The 17551-nt window shown below is 44.0% G+C and overlaps 1 long non-coding RNA gene across 3 annotated transcripts in view; it reads left to right on the forward strand.

Moving 5' to 3' along the window:
• The window catches only part of LOC146868744 (uncharacterized), a 183271-nt gene that overhangs the window by 61009 nt on the left and 104711 nt on the right, over positions 1-17551 (forward strand). For 2 of the 3 annotated variants that reach the window (XR_014966405.1, XR_014966404.1), the window contains 2 exons: positions 1132-1187; positions 2342-4143. This is a non-coding gene — a long non-coding RNA (uncharacterized LOC146868744). Of the gene's footprint in view, positions 1-1131; positions 1188-2341; positions 4144-17551 lie in introns of those variants that run through there. The other variant, XR_014966406.1, reaches the window with a different exon arrangement.

The following is a 17551-nucleotide window of genomic DNA, read 5'->3' on the forward strand; positions in this document are numbered from 1 at the left end:
ACTTCCTCCGATACTACTCCTAGTGCCTCTTATATCTATAAATCTCTATCTACTCCTATCTGCACACGGGTTAAATCTAAGGTGGAACTAGAGTGGGAACATGACCTTTCCTTGACCCTATCAGTATCACATTGGGATAAGTTTTGGCAGAAACTATTCAAAACCTCCAAAGCTGCAAATCTCACACAGTCCTTCTTTTTTATTTTCAATAGAGTCATCCTTACTCCTCTTTTGCTACATAAATTCAATCACTCTGTCACACCATCTTGTTGGTCTTGCTCTAATGCTGAAGGCTCCTTAGTACATTTATTGTTTTACTGTCCTAAAGTTTATGCCTTTTGGAAGGAGATTTGGTCAAAATGTACTCGGATCTTTTCTAATAATGTACAACTTAATATTCAAAATGTATTTTTGGGCACTGTTTCACCAGATTTTGATCTAGCCACCCCTTCCTCTCCGTTGTTAGACTTATTCCTTGCTGTGGCCTTTAAAGTCATACTCACTTGCTGGAAAGATAATTCTAAATTATCACCTTTTCATTGGTGGAATTATATTTGTGATGAACATAGAATTGCCTCTATCCCTCAGTCCTCCATTCACGTACAAATTAAGTCCGACCTACTATGGCTACCCTTTACATCCTTCTTATCATCATCATCATAGTCTCTATCTATTCTTAACATCTTGTTCTTCTTTCTTCTCTTTCTGTCCTCTCTCTTTCCTGTACTTCCCTTCTCTCTCTCCTCCTATCCTCTTTCTTTTTCTCTTCCCTTCTCCCCTTTTTCATAAAAATGTTCACTCGTCTACTTAAATTGTATATCTGCACTATTACATTTTTTAGGAGTTTTATACCTCATGGTGATATATTATGCTCTACCTATTATTGACTGTTCTTAGCCAACTGTTAAGTTTTTCACTGTTTATATTGCTTAAACTCTGTTTCCTCCCTTCGTAATATTAGCTTATTGTATAGGCATCCTCTATATTTGCTGACATGTTTTACACTTTACTTACTCCTACTGGCTTAATTTGTGTTGCTTATCTTGTGTGCTTTTATCTTCAATAAAAACTACTTAACTAAAAAAAAAATGGATTACTGAACTAAAAACAGAGTCTTGTGAATATTTCTAGATTTTGCTGTGCGACTGGAGGATGGAGCGTGAAGATGCTCGACGAAGCACTTTAATGTAAGCCATAATGCGGATCAGATTTACATATACCCACTTTCTCATTATTCTGTCCTTCTGACAACAGCTGTTTAAGACCCACAAGCCACCCTGCAATTTCTATATGATGTCCTGGGACAAAATGACCTGTACGATGTACTGCGGGCCCAGGGATGCATAATTTGGGCTTTATACACTTTAAGTAGCACTAGTAACCACTGCGATATAGGCCAATTTTTACCTGTCTCAGCTTGCGTGGTCTTTGGCCCTAATCACAAAACGCACCCAGCACTTTTATCATCTCACTTATGCACTTTACATTTGCTATCTTTGCACTGTCCTTATGGCCTGCTTACTCCAAATACACCTTATTCAGCTTTAAGAAAAATGTACGGTGTACTTTAACTTAAGCCATAAATCAGATCAGTTCTGTGAATGACCACTTTGAGCTAACTGGCTGCAAATTGCCTTTTATCTTTTGCACGACGTTTTGTGACAATTGTATACAATTGCATCATGTATTGGGGGCTCAGGGATGCACAATCTTGACTATGTATTTTTTTTAAGTCTTTTTATTACATTTTAAATGTTGCTGTTCTGTTTTTTACTGCATTGTTGCCGAATAAAGATTGAAATATCACATATTAATAAAGTTCCACCTTTAAGTTCACTTTTCCTATAGGCCAAGGGGTCCCACAAGGATCGTACCTGAGCCCTCTGCTCTTTAATCTTTATGTTCAACCTCTGGCGGGCGTAGCCGGGAAGAGGGGGCTGACCATGGTCTCTTATGCCGACGATACTCAGTCGGTGGTGGCTCTCTTGAGTGACCCCGAGCAGGACGCCAGGAAATTTCAGGGCGACCTCTCAGTGGTTGCAGAGTGGATGACCGCCAACTGTCTCCAACTGAATACCAACAAGTCAGAAGTGTTGTTGGTGGGAGGGAACCATGATTGTTGGAGCGAGCTGTGATGGCCCAAAAGCTTAGGTACGGCTCCCATCCCTAAGCCTGTAGTGAAGAACCTGGCCAAGCAGTCATTCTCACTTAAGTGTGCCCAAACTACTCCCCCCTAAGCCATTAGCCTGCCCTGCACTAATCCAGCCTCCCAGTAACAAAAAATAAAATGATAATAACGTTGTAATTATCCTTTTATTTTTCCCTTTTTTACTGCTTTAAGAGAAGTGGGGCGACGCTACGCCGCTGGAGCTGAGAAGCTGAGGAGCCGCCACTTTTTAACTGCTGGCAGCCGTGGCACGAAGGAAGATCTCTGTCCGAAAACTTGAACATCTGCTGTAAGGTTTCCTTTAACTAAGGCCTTCTTTGGACCCCGTGTGTTTAGAGCTGTTCTTTGAACATTGATTTTAGCATTCACGTCTGAAGCTGCATTGTGAGCCTGCATTCATCACTTCTATTGTCTGTGACCATCTCCCGCTCTGTTTATGAGGGTTATACGCCTCCACGTGGCAAAGGGGGCACATAATGCAAGGCAAAGGATCATACATCCGTGAGAAGGAAGCACTCTGTCTATTGTTTCGTTTTCTGTAGGGCAGTAATTGATGATCAGTGCACAGCACTAAAGCAAAACCTAGCAGGGGGTGTTGAACACATTACTGCGTAAAACAATGTCCCCCGAACAGTGCTACACAGCGATGAACACAATATAGCATAACACAATATCCTGTAAGCTAAAGGGCACTATGAAGAACGGCTTCCCATACATATAACACTAAAGCACAACATTTGGAACAAAAAACATTGCAACATGAAGCATGGGGAAATGCACTCTATCTTGTCTTTTTGAGTTACATCAGCTACGTCATAGCAATTTACACGGGTTCTAGAATCCTTTTGCACCCTGCGTATTTCACAATGAAACAAACCTTTTTTGCTCTAGTCCATGCAACTCTGATTGCAGAAACCGATTATGAAACGATTTGCAACAAATGCATTGAGCTTAAATCATTGTAAGTAGGTCATAGAAAGCTCAACGAAGAAATCCTGTTCAGGGACTAACCCTTATAGAACACAAAACAAGAGGCAATTGATTTTGCAGAGTTTTAGTACTTCCGTAATAAAAAAATGTAACAGTGATTTATCCCAATCACAAATCACAGCTTCAAGTGAAGAAAATGAATTGTATTTACTTCCTACATTTGGCGGGGCGGTGAATACTATTTGGACTGCATTGTACATGTATGAATGGGTGTTTTAATCTAGGTTTTTAATGTTGCACTTACAACGTTTGCACAACTCAGCCTTTCTATAACCACATTAATCTAACAATGCATGGGTGAGGATGATGAAATCTTTCACCATCCACACTTTCTTGTAATGTGTAGTCCGCTTGGTGGTTTGCACCTGGGCACCGTGCTGTTTTCCTTTATTTGAAGGTATTCCCAAACATCATCTTCTGTCTTTGTGCCACTACCTCGTTTTTCCTTCTTAATCTTACCTCCTGACCAGCACAGTTATCCACCTACACAATGAAACAAACCCCTTCTCTTGGAAACCCATTATAACCACATCCCTTCTGCAACTTCCTAGCAAGAACCACCTTCAAAAACAGTATGTTACTGCTAAACGTTCCCCATAGTTGTTCATCAAGCTCCCATCTCCATCTCAAACAGTACAGCCAGCCTCTTACGAATGCACCGGAAATGCCACTAAGAATCCTGCCCTTGTTTGATGTGTGAATGGGAAGGAATCTGCTTTAGAGTAGGCGGTCACTCTCAACTCTGCACACAGACCGACGATGCACTTCCTCCAAGAGGAACACCCTACTTTGCTATTGACGTGCCCTGCAACATTACTTGACCTCCACTTCCCCACCTCCCCAAAGTCCCCGGGTTCTCCAATCGGCTGCTCTTCTCAATGTAAAGTTTTGTATGTAGTAAAGTTTGGTTGCATGGCTTTAGGAGTGCCCAGGTACGTGCTGTTGTAGTACTTGATTCGGGTAAGCACACAGGCAATGCTGGAATAAAAGAGGGAAATGTATTGACATAATGTCTTATCAGTAGACAACAACACACAAGATGAGCAAGACATTGATTCTCACAAGAGTGTAGGAAATCAAGGAGGGTTGTGTGGAAGGTTCATTGGACTATAACCAGGATGACGCTGCACCAGCATGTTGCTTATGGACGTCATGAAGCAGCAATGGTATAGATAAGGATGGGATGGGAAAATAAGGGGCCTCGCAAATATAAAACTTTTTGTATACCAGTGGCCAGGGAGAGGTAGACCTAGGCTTTATATATGGCAACCTTGAAGGCAAGTGATTGATACATTTTTATGTATTAATTCTGTTTATTGCAGAAAGTAGAAACAAATCAGTAGGCATACACAGCTGTCTGCCTACAACCCTGGGGCCAGCAGCGTCAGTAAACCCTTGTCAGAGAACAAAACTCATAATACATCCCACATAACTTCCCTCCACCCCCGTCACTCCTTCCGTAAGGATAGCATAAGGGACCTACATCGGAGATAAGGGGGCTCGTTCTCTAAACCTGGGTTAGCATGAGTAGTTACTCAGCCATCAAGGACGGCACTGTTTCTGTGGGCGCTGGCATCGGGGGGAGCAAGCGGAACAGCTTAAGATAACTCAGGCATGACAGTTCATTGAATTTGGTAGATAAAATGGAGATAAATGAGGCCCGCAATTTAGGGTAGATGTCTTGTTTTGATTACACTGCTAAGGATAACTTTCCCAACCCTAAAATTTACAATATTTGTGTAGCCATGCGGTATAGTCAGGGATCCTGTCTGAGACCCAGGCAGACAGTAGGACCTACAACAAGAAAAGTGGTAGTAGTGGCCCCAAATGGGAATATTACTGCACCTCGTACCAGTATTTAAATACAGTAGGACCTTATGAGCTCCCCCTAAAGCCAGGGTTATCTGCCTTCCCCTCAAGGAACGTACAGAGTATGTCACAGGGTTTCGGAGCCCCAGTATATTGTAGTCCTGGAACCTCAAGATTGTGGTGTTAAAGGCCCTATCTATGTCATCCAGGATTCATTCACAGTAGTTTACCAGATTCGGGCAACACCAGAGTAAGTGCTCTAAGGTGCCTGTCCCCCGCAGCCTCTCTAGCATTCCTTCATGTGTCCCAGGCACCAGGACTGAAGATGAGCAGGCGTAAGGTACCAATAGTAAACTATTTCATGTGCCATCTCTGTGATCGCCATATTGTGAGCTGTGTGTCTGGCCCGGTAGTAGATGTCCTCCCATTCTTTGATGGTAAGTGCCTTGCCCAATTCTGCCTTTCTCTACCTCTGTCCCGCTGTTTTGTCTGGTATTGGTGCGGGGCCTAGGAGTGCATAGATCTCCATGATAAGACATCTATCGCCTCTCTTCGGAAAAACCCATTTCTCGAAGTGAGTAAGGGGGCATTCTGCATATGGCTTGATGAATGGTTGCAACACCCAGTGCCATGCTTTCAAGTATTGGATGCGGTCTGCCTCCACCAAGCCACAATCCTCCTTCAGGCGGTCAAATGGGATTATCCTCTGGGTGTCAAACATGCAACCTACGTGCTTGCAGCCACCCTCTTTCCATCTCTTAAACCCTTCCTGCTGCATGGCTGGTAAAAACTTGGGGTTTGTTAGTATGGGAGTCATGGAGTAGGGAAAGGAGGTCAGCTTGGCCTGGAGCACCACGTCATCCCAAACTCTGAAGCTGGAACCAGTCACTGGGGATGAACAGAGACCCCACGCTCTATGCTTATGGGGGAGCCACGGTTCTTTCCAAGTATGGAATCCTGCCACAGTTTGATCTTAAAGCACCAGTGTTTTTTGGAAGCGGGGTGACTCCACTCCACCAGAAAGCAGAGCTGAGCGACTTTGAAGTATCTAGCTACCATGGAGACAGCTAGTCCCCTCTCCCGGGGGAGGCAGGAAAGCAGTTCGCTATGGAGCTGAGTTTTCTTCCTATTCCAGATACATTTATTGATCCCTAGCTGCAGGGTCTGAAGGGTGTGCTTCTGCGGTGTCAGTGACTAGGATTGAAAGACACATAGGATCCATGAGATGACCATCATATTGATCGTAGATATCCTACCCAGCTATAACAGATGCAACCATCGCTAGTTAGCTAAGTCAGACAGAATGGTGTGGTGAGAGCAGTGTAATTAGGCACCACAGTTTTTGCTATTGTTCTGACCAGTTTGATTCCCAGAGAAGGTATGGACTCTCCAAAGGGGAACACGAGAGTGAATATAGCTTCATTTGGCAGAGGAAGAAATAGATTCAAAATTTGTGATTTTTGCATGCTTACTTTAAACCCTGAAACTGCTCCGAAGTGAAGCTCTGCAACTAAGGCTGGGAGGGACGATTGTGGGTCAATTAGGATAATAATAATGTCTACTGCATAGAGGTTAATGATATACCGATCACCTCCAGAGGGTATTCCCACAATGACGGGATCCATTCTCACTCGCTGGGCTAGGGGTACCATGTACAAGGCAAATAGCAGAGGGGAGAGTGACACCTCTGTTGTTCGCCCCTCTGGATGGGGAAGGGTTGGGACAAAGCTGACCCTCACTGATGCCTGAAGTGAGCTATAGACGCTGTGGATCCAACGTCAAAATCTGTCTCTGAAGCCAAATCTTTTCAAGGTATCAAAGAGATAGGGCTAGTGTACTCTGTCAAACCCTTATTTGGTGTCGATTGAAAGGAGGAGAGCCTCCCTTCGGGACCAGTTGTTCTTGTCCATGAGACGTAGGATGCACTTGGTGTTATCCCCACACTACCGATTAAGGACGAAACTGGCCTGGTCAGAGTCAACCCTGCCAGGCATAAGGAGGTTAAGGTGGTGTACGAGAATGCTTGTGAACATCTTGGCATCGATGTTAAGAAGGGAAATAGGTCTATAGGCCCTGAATAGTGTATTGTCTGTGCCTGGTTTGGGAATTGCGAGATGGATGCCTCAAGCATGGTGTTGGTGATGGTCCCAGTATAAATTAGACAGCCTGATAAGGAACAGGGCCAGGGCATGACATAATATTTTGTAGAACTGAGTAGGGGAGTAGGCATCGGGGTAAGGGGCCTTCAGCGGCTTCAATCGGTCAATAGCCAAGATCACCACCTCGATACTAATGGGCTTCTCCAGAGTATCAGATTCATGTGAGTTGAGGGGGGTCACCGGGGACGCTTCTAAGTAATGCAAAATACCATCTACAGGACAGTTGGAGGGATTTGTGTAGGGTTCTGTAGCCTTCCTGAAAGATGTCTGCGATTTGCATATCTCTGTGAGCCTCAATACGCTTATTATGGATAATTTTGACGGGAAACATCGTTTACAACGTGGGGATTACATCTCGATGCCATTACATTGCGGTTTTTACAACGCAAGTCGTTACAACGACTTGCGCTAGATGGCGCTCTAGGACAAGGAATAGTATAATTTACTATCCAACACCTTCCCTACTGTACGTAGACTGGAGTTGGAATAGTAAATTATACTACTCCTAAGTCCAGCGCCCTCCAACGCAAGTCGTTGTAATGACTTGCGTTGTCAAAACCGCGATGTAATGTACCCCGATGTAAATGTATGCGTTGTAACGTCATGCATTCATTTTGACAGCATCCTTGTGCATTTTAGCCCAAAGATTGTGGGTCAGCATCTGGCCACATAGGTTACTCCCTAGGTAAAATGTTAGCTTTAGCCATGACATTGCGTATTCCACCCTGTCGAGGTCTGGATGCTTGAGGTGTTGATGCACCTTCTGCAACTCCTCCACACCATTGGAGCCCAGTCCGTTTGTGTATGGCTTCCAGTTCCAAGACCTTTTGCTCCAAGCCAACTCAATTCTCCCTGCAGCATTGGTTATCAGCCGCTGAAATAGCTATGAGTTCCCCTCTGACCAATTGCTTTAGCGCCTCCCAAAGAGAGACCACAGATGTCTCCCCCATATTGTTATGCCGAAGGAAATATATTCTCACACCATGGTCACCATGGCCTAGGACTGAAGAAGGCTATCCTGAAGTCTCCATGGGGAAGATCGGATGGTACTCCAGTCCACCTGAATAACCATTAAGAGGGAGGCAAGTGCTTGTATTGCGGGGATGGCTAAATAGTAATCGATGCGGGCATATGTTTTATGGGCTGCAGAATAGTATTTGTAATCCTGAGTATTAGGGTGGGAGAGTTGCCACGGTTCACCTAATCCACAGTCGCCCATCCACTGCAGTACTACGGGTAGAGAAGGCTCCAGCCTTACAACTCAACATGTAATGTAACACGTGGTAAAGGTCAATGCGTTGTATTACATGTGTGCTAAAGGCATGCAAGGTAACGTTGCACATCCATCAGATCCTAAAAGTAAAGACTGGAATCAATGTATTATCCAGATTGCAGGCAGAAGTTGCAGGTGTTAGAATGGGGCCCAGAAGGGCAGGCTAGTTTAGCAATGTTGCACGAATAATGTCAGGGTAAGTGAGAAGAAACTCAGTCAGATGAAGTGTGTGGGGGAGAGGGTACTTCTTCACAAACATGACGCAGTACCCTATTTTCCAAACCTTTGGTATTCCCACCTTTTTTAGAGTCAGGAGAACATTCAGCTTTCCATTAATGGAGCACCAGATGGCTGCCGACTGATAGCTTCCTCTGACCGTCATACAGAGCAGGGGTCATCGGATGAAGGGCATTATAACATCGACCCTATTTAGGGTGAATGGTTTGAAGTCTTTTGTTTCTTTCTCTAACTGCTAGGTTAAACCTGGCTGTGAAGGAATGCAAAACAACAAAAAATGATCACCTCACTGAGGGAAAAAAATGTCTGCATGTAGGGGTCATTCGTTATTTGTTTTTGAATATCAAACTCCTACTTTTGGAGTTGGTTTTAAAAAAAAAAAACAGAGTTAAACTTTGCTGAACAGCCATCAAGCTGACAGAAGCTCCCACCAAACTTTTTGTACTTTGACATGAACAGCCATGAAGCAGTGGCAGGTCCTTAGCGAGGTACCGATGTCACCGCTGGGCCAGCAGTGATCTATAAATATGGCAGACCGTAGTCCATCAGGGTGGAGGACATAATGACCTCCACCACTTTGACAAACTGTACCCTGTCCACCAAACTTGAAATCTGGCCCTCAATGTATAACTAATTCAGCTTCAAAACAACTGATGGCCATCCATCAATGGATAAAGGTTAGACAGTTTGTCATTATCAACTGGACAGGACTTTAAGCCATGCAGGTGAATTGCAAGGCAAACATTAGTTTGCTGACCTCCACATCAATATAGAAAACAGAAATTTGCCACTTGTTGATGAACTAAATTAACCAAAAGGAGAATGAAGATATTGAATGGGATGCATGATAGAATAGGGCCTGTAGGACAAGGAACATAGACACTGGAGCTCAGACCAAAAAGTAGGAAGGGAGATCACTTGGTGATGATTTTTTTTTATGAGATGTTAAACAGGACTATGGGCCGCGTCTCTAAGAGGCCTGGGCTACTGGAGCATCACTTTTTCCAATGCAACGGTGGTGCAGGCCGCTAAATCATATCTATCAACCGACGCAAACCCACCCTTTGTGGTTTGCATGGCCTCATAGATATGGAGCAAGTCAAGGAAACGCAATGCGCTACCTTTTCTTGGCTTAATCTACAACAAGTAGGCATACCATGGGCTGTTCCCACTCAAAACCCATGGATTTGGACACAGCCACCAGATTTACAACATCACGTAAACCTGGGGCAGCACAAAAAATGTACATCTCCCCAGAGCAGGCATAACAAGGAGAAATGGTTACATTTCTCCACATCTTTTCCTCTTTCCACGTGTGCTGCATTCTGCAGTATCCATAAAACAAGGACAACGCCTCTTGAGATTGTTTTTGTGCAGGAAGGGGCACCTTCCTGCACAAAAACAATCACGCCATCAACATAGACACCCTTGTACCTTGGTACAAGGGTGCCTGCATTGGCACTCGGTTGCACACTGCACACCGGTGCTGGCTGAAAGGACAGCAATGCACCCTATCTTGTAAATATGGTGCATTCCTGCCCTTTTTAATTGGCTACAGGCAGCACAACAAAATGGCTTGCGGTTCTGCCCTATGCCAATTCTTTTTAAATGAGGCCCTACGCCTGAGGAATTTATCTCATTTGTGTAATTTTGTGTTATGTTTGTTACACGCAATTATGCCATTACACCACATTGCATATTTACTCTGAGAAATTATAACATGGAAGCTGGGAACAAGGCATAATAACACCAGAGTGCTGCCACTGTTGTTCATGGCAATTGTGTTTTCATGCTATTTTTTTTTAGTATGAAATGCGACCATTGCATCAAAAAATGATTCATAGAGGCATTTCATGCTAATATAAGGGTGTAAATTATTTGAATTTTATTTCAAATAGATTTGTATTTCATGGAATTACTCATAATTTTGCATGATTTTCTCAAAATTTCCCATAAAACATGAAATCAATTTATGCCAATTTTGCACACCACTAGGTAAAAAACTGTTTTCCGTTATTTTGCTCTTCAAAAGGAGCAATAGGAATAAAATCATTGATATGTTCGAGGTCTAAAGAAGATTTTTCCTAAAGGGTTTGATAATCTCCTTTTTGCACTGCTCAGAGAGTAGGCCCGCTTTGGGAGAGGTGGTAATAAAAGACCAGTTACCCTCTGTGACAGTAATAAGGGCCTTCATTCACTTAGCAGGTCTAAGATCTTCTGTGGATCCCAAGGGCAGCTCCTACACTGGAAAGAGAATCAGCAGTGATCGGCTTGAATTAGGAAAGCATGAAAGCAGAACGTTTTGGAATATGTTCAGAATATATTTTTACCCACATCTTCAAAATGTTAGCACCGTAAAATATATGAGGAATGACCCATGCAGAGTATATGAGAATGAGCAACAATGGGGCAGATTTACGTTCCATGGCGCATCCCTGCAAATCAGCAGGGATGCGCCAGGGAAGATACGTCACGCAAGTTTGCCCATGCGCCACTGCAGATGCGCCGCATTTACAATGCGGTGCATCATGGCGCAAGGACAAGCAGATGCGTGACGCATCTGCTGGCGTAAGGTTGGCGCAGTGCTGAAGTTGTGTCGCAAGCGCGACGCAACTCCAGCACTGTTCCAACCTGCTCTATCCCTACCATGGTGCGTCACGCCTTACGCCTGCTTGAAGCAGGCATAAGGATTTGACGCACCAGCGTCGGAAAAGTGACTGCGTGAAATCTCGTAGATTTCACTGCGTCACTTTTCCGAGGCTTTTTCTGATGTAACGCCCACCCTGCATACATTAAACCTGACGCAGGTTTAATGTGGCAGAGGGCTTTACAACGTGACGCATCTCCCTAGATGCATCACGTTGTAAATCTGTCGCAGCATGGCGCTAGCTTTGCGCCGCCGCTGCATCACAAAAGTGACGCAACGGCAGCGCAAAAGTGGCGCACAGGGCTTGTAAATCTGCTCCAATGTATTTAGTAAACTGAGGTAACCGAATATCATTAATAATTCTTAGTTTGGCTGTCTGAAAAATAAGCATTCTTGCAGCCTTTTGGTACCTTGTTTACACGTGAACCTTATTCACTTGCTATGCCTGCAGATGGTGAGTTAGAAACCATCACATTCTTAAAATGGATAACAATAAAATATGTTGTTTATAGAGAATGGAGCTGACAAACTGTGGTATGAGCAATATGCAACAAATAAATGTTTATTAATCAGAAGAAGACAAAATAATGTTCCATGAATGATCAGTGGTGACTGGTCTTAGTACAAAAAGGAATTTAAAAAAATGTGAAGGTATTTGGAGGAGGTTAATAATATCTTCAGTGTGAACACAACAAAAGGAGTTAAGTTGAAAATTGTAGTGTACGTTGTCTAGCTCAAGGAAGTTTATCCAGAAATATAAATCTTGTATAGGAGATACCGCACTGAAAGGGAAGATGTGATACAGACCTTTGGCTAAGATTAAGGTCAATAAGTAACTCCCTTAACCGACTGACAGCACCACTTTTTGAAATGCGGAGTTTTCCAGCCGCTGATACTAATCTTGCAAAAACTACGAAAAATTAAGGAAAAGCTGATGAATTAGTATCGGTATTTTCACAGCATGAACCAAGCTAGACAGTATTAGGGTACTATATATAATATATATATAATATCAGGGGCAGGTTAAGATTTACAAAATGTGGATGGATGTTGCTCCCGGCCCTGGGTGAATGTCTGGCAGTCTTAGGTTCTTTACATTCATATTTTGCAGCTTCTTGATTTGCTCTTTGGTGATGTTTGGGATTGTGTTCATTTCCTATGATGGTACTCTCGTCTACCACGATGGGTGGTGCCATGGTGGCTACTACCTTGTAGGAGATGAAGTGGTTCTTGAAGATGATGGAAGCCTCGTGCAGCACCTCGTGCAGATCCACCAGAGGGGTTGTGATGCTGCAAGATGTTCATCAGCGCACCTTAAACTGCCAGAGCTGCAAAAAGGGCCAGCAACTACAGGAGTGTGTACGTTGATGCGGTGTGTGGAAGGAAGAGCTGGTACCAGGCTCTATGGATTTTGACAGGGACTTTGTTGTCTCTGATAAATCTGGTGACTTTACATGTGTGGAAGTTTAGGATGTGAATCCCTCAAGCTTTAGAAAGCTATTCAGGAACAGATACTGTTTGGTCCTGTTACTTGTGAGGGAGGATGCATTCTATCATTGGTGGGTTCTGTCTGAAGCAGGCATTTGACATCCATGATTGGATGATGCTGAGACCAGCTTTGAGTCGTGAACGACCTTGACTGTGCAGGCTTTCGACTCAAGTTATGAAAGGTGCAAGGATCAATTTTGAGGGTGAGGACTCTGAGATTCTACATTTACCAACTGAAGATGAAGGAGCAGAAGTTAGGTTTTTGAGTTACTACAAAGGTTACAGGTGGCCACTGTCTAAAGCTGTTAGGTGCATTGGTCAAGGCAACAGGAGTACTATTGTATTGTGGAATCTCCTGAGCGTCAACGGGATATTGATCAGTGCTTGATGAGTTAACAACATTAGATGCCACAGAGACATTGGCACAACGAGGATGCTTGGATCACTGTTTCTGGTCTCCAGATACACACAATGATATGGGTTGAGACAAAACCTGACTGCCTCGCGCTGCAGGACTAAAATTGTGGAGCACGTTCTAGTTGGAAATGCTTGAACAAGCCTCTATGACATCCGTAGGGGCCCCCAACCAACCCTCTCTCCAGACCTATGACAAATTAAAAAGTTACATATTCACAATGGCGAGAACAAAAAATAATACCCTTTTATTTTGCGCCTTTGCTGCTGTAATGAATCTGGTCACTGCACTTCGTCTGATATATTATGATATGCTGTTTCATAAATTGTAGAAAATCCACAAAACAGAGGCTAGTCAATTAAAGAAAAACAAAAAAAATAGAAAGGCGAAAGTGTTTTTACATCTGACAAAAGTTGAAACGTTTCTACTATAAATTTCGTTTTAAGAAACCGTGTATGATGCGTTTAATGCACCAAGCATCAAAGTATGTGCAGTTCAGGGATGGACGTCTTTACAGCTGATCGCTCCTGGGGGGTGCTCAGCTGACCACTTGTAGCGTGCTGTTTACAGCTAAAGTGCTTTGACTCCAAGAGGAAGATTGATATGGTCGTGAAGAGACCAGACAGGGGGGCAGTTGTGTCTTCTCCGTGCATTCATTGAGATCATCAGGGGCTGGCATGCCCCTCCCCCGCCTGTACCCTAGGCCGCCTCGGCACAGTTGGTACACGAGTCCTTAAGGACGCTGTTTCACGTTAAACTATCATTTGCTTTTTCAGGCATGTTGACTAAATCCTCCTGGAGGGGTGCAGGCGAGAGATGTGCTCGCGCTAAATGCCTGCTTGTTATTCCAGAAGCAACAGCAGTTCACGCATTTGCATCAGAAGGACCTCTAATTGAGATGTGAGCAGCCTGCTCATTAGTGACCCCTCCCAAAACTAGCCCCCGCCAGTACCCGTTGCATTCTATCCAGCGCTTACTACCCCTGAGGAGTCGTTGGCACTATGTCATTTTAAAGAGTTCAGTAAAATAGGAGTTTACCACATCACGTGCATGTTTGTTGACAAGATTGCCGCGTGCAGCCAACCCTAACAAACAAGCTTCAGGTCGTTTTACAAATAGATACAAAATAACGCGTGTTTTTACTCAGAGATCTCGACCAGTTTTATTTCATTTTGGAGCCTCTCATAACAGATAGGGGCATATTATCAACTGGGAGCGATAAATGTCGCTAAGCGAGCTTAGTGCGAATACAGCTATTGCCTGCTATCGCTGGAATTGATTGCGTTATTATCAATGGGTATCTCCAATGCGATAAAAATTCCAGTGAAAGCGGTGAAATGCTGGATTATCGCTGGTAATCCAGCGATAATATTTCTGCGAGAGGGATTAGCTTGGTAATAAGCCATGGTGGATTTAGCCGGACGATCCACCTCCCAAAGGGTAATGCTGCTAAATCAGATATTTTTCTGACGTTAGATTCCTGCGTAAATGGGGATTTAGCACAAATTCTGGGGCATATCAGCAACAACCAGCGATAATTATCGCTAAGCGCACTTAGCGCTAGGATAATTGTCGCCGGCTATCGTGGAGATAGCGTGCTATCAGCAACACTTATCTCCAAAGTGATGGAAATCCATGCATTAGCTACAAAACAGTGCGATTATCGCTGGAAATCCAGCGATAATCGCACTGTGACAGGCGATACCTTGCTGATAGGGCAGGGTGGATTTAACCATGTAGTCCACCTCCCATTGGATGACATGGCTAAATCAGCTTGAAAGCGGGTGTACAGGAACCTGCGTTAAGCGCAGTTAGCGCTTCTTTTCCAATCGCTGAGCAGGTTAGCGATTCCCTTGTTAATTGGAGAAAGGTCGGTTAGCGACATTTCTCTTGTTATTTTGGGAAGGAACGCCCACTTTGCATCTCATTAGAGATGCATAGCTGGTCGTTGGGAAAAACGGCGCTAAGGCAGGGATTCACGCGATAGCGTGACCTTGCTGATACTGCGATAAAATTATCGCCGCTTTTCGCCCGAAAACGGACGCTAAAGCGGCGATAATTTTATAGCGCCGGCTTGATGATATGTCCCCCAATTCTCGCTAGGCCGGTATGGGGCATCGTTGGTAATAGCGCGAAGCTGCGTTATCAATGTTTTCTCATGCTGTGAATGTGGGGCACGCCTACCTTGCATCTCATTAGCGATGAGATGCAAGGCGTTGGTGAAACGGGTGCTACAACAAGGGAACACACGCTGAAGTCTGTTGATACTGCGATAGATTTATCGCCACATTTCGGCTGCAAACGGCCGCTAAAGCGGTGATAATTCTCTTGATAATATGCCCCATAGTGTCCATTTTAAATCTTTCACTTGTGGTAACTGGCATTTACCACAGGTATGTGAATATGATTCTTTAGAGACAGTTACCATGCCTCTGGATGGTGATGCTGCCTTTCTTTAGATACTGCTTCCATTAAAAACACAAACCACAGTAAACACATCCCAGCTGGCTGTTAATGCTTTAGTGCAGGGAATCCATCTCACAAATATAGATAGATGCCTCTGTCACCCCCAATAGTGTGAGCACAATATGGTCATTTTGCAGATCTAAGCTCGCTTTTTGGCCCCACCAATGGGCACCTGGCATAGGAAAGTATCATGCCATCGAATGCCCAATGATAAGGCCCAACGCCTTTCTTTTCTGGGAACATACTTAAATGACAACGAGGGCTTGATGGAGGGAACCCAACAGAGGTTGGAGGCAGGGAAAGCATATGTAAGGGGGAACTAATGAGGGACCCTGCACTACTGGAGCAATGGTCAGAGGCATATCAGAAAAGACTGGAGAGTGAAGTGTCCAAACTGTCATCTCTTTATGGCTAAGTACAAACTTAACTCAATTTTACAACTGCCCACTTTCCTCACTACAGTTGTTGTAGGCGTCAAAACAGCTGGTGATATCCATCCGTCAGCACAAGACATATACCTGGTGATGGCACCCAAGCAGTAGGTGTGACCAACTGGCATGGGTGTAAATTCAGTATAGTCAGTGTAAAAATTCAGGACAAAGGGTCAAAATTCAGATAAAAAATTATTCAGGACAGAAGGTCAAAATTAAGGACAAAAATTTGGGACATATGTTTTACAAACATATCAGAGGAGGTCGCACAATACAACCAAAATAAGTACAACTCAAAATAAGTTTATATAAGATTGAGACAATCGTGCACTTCATAGTTTTTCAGTATGCGCACAGCTTTACAAAGTGACATCAGGCCCTTTCTGCAATCAAGATTTGTGCAGGAGAAGGCACACCACATGCTGTCACTGTAATAGGACCAATTGTCATTCTATCTGTGATAATCGTCTACAGTCTCAGAATGACAATGGGCCAGTCCACAGTCTGTGCGCGGTTCGGGAGGGGCCTGCTGCAAGCAGCCTCAGTCTACAGATTAAAAGATAAGTGTGAGAGGTCCCGAGTGGAAACTTTTAAACTCATGGGGCCTCTCGCAGCGGAACAGCATACCTTCCTGAAATTCCCCGATTTGATTTAAGTTTGATGTCTGCTAGGCGTCCGTAATTTGGGGTCCCCAAATAACGGACGCCTTACAGACATCGCACTAAAATAATGGATTGTTCGTGAAATTTATGGACGGTTGGTCACCCTACCAGGCAGGTGAACAGAAGTTTCTACTTCATGCAGCCAACATACTACGAGGCGCGTCTGGTATAGGGAAAAGCGGTGGGCAGGGTGGGGGGGGGAGTCGGCAGGCAGGAAAGGGAAAATAAATGAATAAAACCACTTACCTTGCGCTCACCGCATTGCCGAGTTGGAGCTAAGGTGAGAGCAAAGTAAGTGGCTTTATTCTTATTTTCCCTATCCTGTTGTCTGTCGAGTTCACCCCGCCCCACCGCTTCACCACTCTAACCTGTAAAGGCCGCGCCTGCATACTATGTACTGTCCCTGTGTAATTCAAAAGCATCTGTTCCTATGTTCATATCACAGACCTCATCTTTATCCACATTGCCCCAGTTTAAATCAAACAGGGTAATGAGAACCCCCCCCCCCCCCCCCCCCCCCCCCAGTGACTAAATACACCACAGATTCTTTGATGAGGTGTGCAGCTTTCCGCTGGAAGGCATCACATATTTACTCAATTATTAACTAAATAATTAACTATATTCAAGGAAGTAGGAGATCATTTTGTCAATATGTCATTTGGCAAATGATTGGGCTCCTTTAACACATCATATTAGGACCAGAAGGCAGTGGGAAGTGAGGTGTGGCTGAATGATAAATGCGAGCTGGAATATCTATATTTATTTCATTAGTTTATTGTTTACTTGTTAGTCCAAGATGACTGTCAT

The sequence above is a fragment of the Triturus cristatus genome, chromosome 1_2 (genome assembly GCF_964204655.1).
Source record: "Triturus cristatus chromosome 1_2, aTriCri1.1, whole genome shotgun sequence".
In the NCBI taxonomy this organism is placed as follows: domain Eukaryota; kingdom Metazoa; phylum Chordata; class Amphibia; order Caudata; family Salamandridae; genus Triturus; species Triturus cristatus.